General features: G+C 37.2%; 1 long non-coding RNA gene across 1 annotated transcript; it reads right to left on the bottom strand.

Moving 5' to 3' along the window:
• Window positions 1-1647: 1647 nt before the first annotated feature.
• Window positions 1648-5107, bottom strand: LOC127420792 (uncharacterized). The gene is made up of 3 exons (XR_007893876.1): window positions 4961-5107; window positions 4164-4645; window positions 1648-2079 (listed from the first exon to the last, which is right to left on the bottom strand). It is a non-coding gene; the product is annotated as an uncharacterized LOC127420792 (long non-coding RNA).
• Between the last annotated feature and the right edge of the window lie 1931 nt (window positions 5108-7038).

Raw genomic sequence — 7038 nt, 5'->3', positions numbered from 1 at the left:
TATGAGGGTGAATAAATGTTTTTTTTTTTTTTTTGCACACTATTCCTTTAATATCACTTTTTAGAGTGTTCTTAACATTTGTGGAAACTCGTTTACTTTATCCTTGTTGGAGCAACAAGCTCTGATCTGTAAATTTCATCACATTTTTGACAGAGTTAATTCAAAATGAATTAAATGTACAAAAACAATTGTTTAATCTTACACCACCACATATGTAAACAATGAGAATACAAGTAAGAACTGTCACAAAAGGAAAATACACATGGAATGAAAACAGTGGGATGGTTTATTTTTACACAATTAATACTTAAGTTGTTTTGATGTTTCATCATAAAATAAACAGTTGTTTATTCACACCGCAACAGATGTGTGTGATATTTTGATAGAGTCTGTTTCTCCATAAAGTACAAGCAAATGGAGATCAAACTCTGAAACTCTTAAAAGCACAAAGGCAGCTTTAAAGTCACAACTTTGAAATTAAATGAAAAGTAGCGGAAGTTACGACACCTCTTCATCTCTACATTTTAGCTGCTTTGATGCCAGCAAGGTTTGTGTACATGACAGGCTGAAGGGCCAGCATTAAAGCGGACTGAATGATTGGTGAAATCCTGCGTATGTCACCAGAAATGAGTCTGTTGCTTCACCGGAAGAGCGAGTTATATTTCGAAAAAAGATTAAGGACAAAAATAAAGCAATAAAACAAAACAGCATGAATCATTCACAACAAGACCAGTAACATGCATTAAGAAAATAGATGGGGTCGATTTTGATTTCATGCTAACTTTAAGGTAATCTATATGACTCCAGTGGTGAATTATTGCTTTAAAATGTACTTTAAGTCATCTGATTTCCCAGAAAAGAACATACATTCTGTAAGACATCCATTCCAAGATTCTCTCAGGAGCCTCCAAGTGGATCAATTTGCCCCACAAGTTGTTGCATCTCCTCATCACTCAGAGTGAACTGGTTTGGAGGTAGAGTTAGCCTTTCAGGCCAATGGACATCAAGTGCATCAAGTTACAGAATGGCTCTCGCTGGTATCTTGTGCTGGAGCAGTCATTCCTACAGCAGAGTCTGAGGGTCTTGGTCCAAATATGCCCTGCATTGCAGTTGTTGATCGTCTCTGCTGTGCCAGGCAACCGCGGACGAAAATCTGCATAGGGGTCTGGTGCGCCTCAGTCCTCAAACCATGGCTGTTCCACTGCCTTGAGAAATTTTTCAAGTCTTTATTAATTCTTGGTATGTAGACATAATGCAGAGCCCACATGTGCATTTCAGTGTCTACATCCACAATGCCCTGAGTCTCAAGAAAACGGAACAGGTCATAGTAGACATTTGTCATGCCACGCCAGAGATCCAACCAGAGTCTCTCAATCCTCTGATTGTGTGTGCTTCTTCCTCTAGAGCACTACCTCAGCCAGTGCCTCTAAACAAGTTCATGAACAAGCAAACTGCATCATTTTCTCCACCATGGTCGGTCCTCACTCTGGAAGGGACTCCATATTTGGAGACAGCATCCAAAAAAGAATCCATCACAGTGTTGCTGCGATTGTTGTTAGCAGCATGGAGAAAAGTGATGAGCCGACTGTAGCCATCAATGCCACAATGAATGACGATCCTCCATCTAAATTAGTAATATATTAGATAGTTAGCTGCAAAAAAACAACAGCTTAAGAGAACTAGAAAATTACTGCCCAACACATCAGTACTATGTAACATTTTACTGTAGATTTTAATAAACATAATTAATGGGTAACTTAAAGAAACTGGTGAGAATTGCATGAACCTTATTAGTTTGTGGTTTCCATCCAAATGCCATAAAGAATTAGGTCCTGCGACAAGGTAAGACCTTCTATGGAGTCTTGGAGACAATGCTCAGAGGGCTGCAGCCCTTCGGTTGACACGCTGCAAACTGATCCTCACTCTCCATCTCTGCACCCAGATTCCCTCTCCTTTCAGTTGCGCCCGGACAGCCCTGGGCCAAGCTGATCATTTCCAGCCACCAGGTCCCGAATTTTTTCATCCAAGGCTGAATCAGTCATGTCTGAATAGGAAGCAGACTGCAACATATTGAAGTGCCTGAAAAGAAAAATCCAAGAAGGGAGTATGGGTTTTAATATGGAGTAGTAGGATCCTTAAAATAGACTTAACAGATCATAAAAATGCACTCAGTAATTTTGTCCCCATTATAAATTTTAGACATATAGACAAAAGTTTACATTTCCCTTGTAAAATCATTTAAAAAGTGCAATCTTAAAATTTGCATTTTGTTTATTACTGCCCTGATGAAGTATAGTATTGAAGTCCTTCTTCATGCCCTAGTAACATCACGGATTGATTACTGTAATTCTCTTTTATTTGGTGTTCCTGAAAAACAACTTCACCGACTGCAATTAATTCAGAACTCAGCTGCAAGGATTGTTACTTCTGACCATATTACACCTTATTCTTTTTCAACTACACTGGCTTCCTGTTCGTATTCGTGTCCATTACAAAATTATGTTGCTCACCTAAAAAGATCTTCATAATTTGGCTCCTCTTTATCAGACCTTCTTCAACTATACATTCCTTCACGTTCTTTAAGATCATCTTTAGTAGACTTATTGACTGTTCCAAATTTTAAATTAAGTTATTTCGGTGCTAGGGCTTTTAGTTGTTCTGCGCCGAAATTATGGAATTCTTTACCACTGCATATTCGCCAGTTGGATTCTATTTCCCAGTTTAAAACTCAGATTAAAACTAATCTGTTTAGAATAGCTTTTATTGATTGATTCTTTTTATATAATTGTATGTTTGTGTTTTTATGTTTGCTTTGTATTTTATTGATTTGCCTCTATGTTGTAAGGTGTCCTTGAGTGTCTTGAAAGGTGCCTATAAATAAAAGGTATTACTATTATTATTATTATTACAATTGACAGATATGTACCAACTGTATATTACACAAAACAAAATAACTGAATTTACAGAAATGATCCTGTTCAAAAGTTTATATCCCTTTGATTCTTAATTTTGTGTGTTGCTTCCTCGATGATCAGTGACCGTTTGTGTCTTTTAGCATAGTTGTGTACGAGACCCTGAGCATTGAATCTACCCACAAAAATCCATAAGGTATTGCGTATTCTTTGGTTTCCTAGCACTTTCTGCAAACTGTAATTCTTCTCAAAAATGACTTGTCCACTAAAGAAAATTAAGGCACTGAAACATAACATTTTCAAATGGTGCAAACATTCATTGATTCTCAATAAGGCAACACACTACATTAAAAAACAAGAGGACGTCGTCAGAGCCATAGCCTTATGGGCAATGCTCCGACATGGTGCAGATGAATCACGGGTGACCCTATTTCAAATCCTGGTTCGTGAGGTCCTTTCCTGATCCCATTCCCACTCCTCTCCCCTGTGATTTCCTGTCTCCTCTATACTTTCCCTGTCTAGTATGTATTTGTGGGATTTATGTACATATCTATTATGTAGCTTCTAAAGGGCATTACTACAGTACATTAAAATGTTCTCATATCTCTAATATTTATATAAATTATGAAAGAGGTGTGTAAACTTACACTATTGACTGTAAATAAAATGTTTAGTACTTCTGGAAAAATACATTTGAAATAATTGATTTACTATAGTCAAAGCAGTAGTCTAGAAAAAATGTTTGATTCTACAAGGTACTTCTCACTTGCTTGTTGTAACCCAGACCCCCACACACGACAGATACCAAATAAAGTATGTTTAAAATGGTATTGTTTGGTTTTGCATTAAGCTACATCCACGCTGATACTGAAGTAAAAGATCACTGTTGTATCAGACAGCAAAATAAAAATCAAAAAATATTGAATGTTCATTGGATTACTCATTTAAATTTTATGTGATGCAAAAACTAAATATTCAAGTGTGTGAATCAGATTAGAGGACCGGAACTAGCTGTTGTATAACTATTTCTTTACGGACAAAAAATTGTTAACCTAAAATGTGTGCATATAGTAAAATGAAAATTAATTCATTTTATTAAACTCAAAAATATGACTTAACATCACTGAATCAGCCTCACTACATTAGGTTACACCAACAGAACACATTTTATGGGTTAGATCATGAATAAAGAGCAAATAAACATTGCAGGGTAGCACTTTTTACAGTGTATGTAATACAATCACAACTTACCTTAATCATCTTTTGATTGTAGATGTGTGGAGAATATCTGCCATCTGTGGTACTATAAAACTGCAAGACCTCTGAAATGACAGCTGACTCCGAGTAATGGCATAAGATGGTGCACCTCGTGATCCATTACTAATTAATGGCGGTCGATACCCAGATCCGTCTGAAGAAATATTATTATGCCATGCTTTGTTTTGTGAAAAACTGAGTAGCAAAGCAAACAAAATTTTTTTCCATGAACTGGATGATTTTTGAACGATTTTATGATTGTCTCAATAATTACTATTCGGAACAACCTCAACAAGAAAATCGTGTCTTGTCTTATCTTTGAATGGAGTTTCCTTTCAGTGTGATGTCAGTTACCTTCATGTAAATTCTGAACCATCTGAATAAACTCTGTTATCCCATGGATAATTTCATCTGCAGCCTGGGCATTTATAAGCCTCCCCCTTGCCCACTCCAGACTCCTCTGCATGGTTTCAATTCTGAAAAAGTAAATATAATGTAAAAATAGTTATGAGAATGAGTACATCAATGCTTTTCCAATACCTACCACCCACCCACCACACACACACACACACACACACACACACACACACACACAACTTTTCAGGAGTTTGGAATCACTAAGAATGTTTTTTCACGTTTTTGAAAAAAATTGCTACTTTAGTTAGCTTGCAAAGTGTGTGAAAATCCATAGCCAGCTTAGTTAGCCACCTAGCTATTAAACCTGAACTCAAACCCTGAGTCAGATTCTGTGTGAGTAGTTGAGTTTAGGACAGCGGAGACAAAATCTTTACCTATTTAATGATGACAGAAGGACATCAGGTCCTGGATTATCTGACAACAAAACTCGGCTGCAGTCATTTAATGTGCGTTTGCACTGCGAGACAAAGTTCATCGTTGCCGTTAATGATTTGAATCTTCCGACTTGCCGTAGATACAGCAAACGCTATAGAGGAGGAGTTATGTACATGAGCAAATGAATGCGCTAATTAAGTTACGTGAGGCGCTAAAATAACGCGCGTTAACTTAACGCGTGACGGCGTACGGCGTTTCAACGCTTAATACGGAGATACAAAAAACGTGAATTCTGACCCTCTTGGCTTTCCATAGAACAGACAGCATTTCTGCGCGTGTACAGCGAGGTGCGTGAGGCGCGCGCGAAAGATGTATCGTATGGCGAAGAGAGTGGCTGTATCAGAAATCGTTCACTCGTTCACTATTTCCTATATAGTGAATGGCAGTTAGTGCACTATATCTCAGCAGTGAGTGAACGAAATGAATGAGTGAATTGGGACGCTGACGTATACACAAATCGTCGGATCTCTGGGGCTGTCACAGAAACAACATCACATATGAACTTTTAAAATACTTGGGCCTTACTTGTTATTCTTATTAAATATTATATTAATACAATAAATCTTCATTCTGTTTGTCTTTTTTAATATATACTGTGTGTTAATATAAAGAGTAAACACATTTGATCAAATACATTTTAAAATGTATCTGTTTGTTTTGCCTCTCTGTATGCTATTATGTTATTTTAATCAAGTAATGATTTGTCAAAAAGTAATTTAATACATTCAACATGAAAGAAAACATTGCAGGAGTGAAGGAAGCAGTAAACTCCCAGCTCGTACGTGTTCCCCATGGTGGATTGTGGGCAATTAACCGTTGTCAAGTGTACATCAAAAGTACAGTCGAAATTAGAGTGCATTGTGGGTAATAATGAGTGAACAAAAGTAAGGAACGAGTGGCTCACTCAGAATTCAGACAATCCTACAAAATGGCGGACACTCGAAATAGTGCACTATATAGTGGATAGGGGGCGGTTTCAGACACAGCGAGTGTTCCACCACGGGGGTTGGTGCCCTATGCATTAGGCTGTGTATATGCATTTAGAGAGCGGAGGTGCTGCTGTACAGAACTAATGATCTAAATTCTTTCGACTCTGAAAACTGTAACTACACTGAAATAAGAATCCACGCAGGACTTTAAAAGCTATGAAATAGCGACAGAAGGCATTAATAAAGCATTATCTTACTTTGGTTTATATTTCAGCTTTATATATAATGTCCTTGTGGGACATTTTCACATTTTCACCGTAATAATTACTATAAATTTTTTCCAAACTTCTCTTATTGACAAATTCATCCAGATCTGACAAGGGCCCTTAAAGGGATAGTTCACCCAAAAATGATTTTTTACTCACCCTCATTCCAGCCCAGATGTGTGTGACTTTCTTTCATCTGCTGAACTCAAATGAAGGTTTTTAGAAGAATTTCTCTGCTCTGTTGGTCCATACAATGCAAGTGAATGGGTGGCAACATTTTAAAGCTAAACAAAATCACATAAGTCTGCATAAAAGTAATCCATAAGACTCCAGTGGTTAAATCAATATCTTCAGAAGCGATGTGATAGGTGTGGATGAGAAACCTTCACATTCACATTCTTCTTCTTGTGTGTTTTGGCGATTCACATACTTCTCTGCATATCACCCCCTGCTGTCTAGCAAAAAATGACAAATATTGATCTATTTCTCACACCTATCATATCACTTCAGAAGATATGGATTTAACTACTGGAGTCTTATGGATTACTTTTATGCTGCCTTTATGTGCTTTTTGGAGCATCAAGATTTTGGCCTACAGAGCTAAAATATTGTTCTAAAAATCTTAATTTGTGTTCTGCAGAAGTAAGGAAGTCATGCACATCTGGGATAGCATGAGGGTGAGTAAATGATGAGAGAATTTTCATTTTTGGGTGAACTACACCTTTAAAGTGATAGCTCAGCCATAATTTTATATTCTGTCATCATTTCCCTACCTTCATGTTGTTCCAAACCAGTGTGACGCTTTGCATTATGTGGAACACA

This window comes from Myxocyprinus asiaticus, chromosome 30 (genome assembly GCF_019703515.2).
Source record: "Myxocyprinus asiaticus isolate MX2 ecotype Aquarium Trade chromosome 30, UBuf_Myxa_2, whole genome shotgun sequence".
NCBI lineage: Eukaryota > Metazoa > Chordata > Actinopteri > Cypriniformes > Catostomidae > Myxocyprinus > Myxocyprinus asiaticus.
The sequence above is the reverse complement of the archived record's forward strand: the minus strand, read 5'-3'. Positions and strand labels throughout refer to the sequence as shown.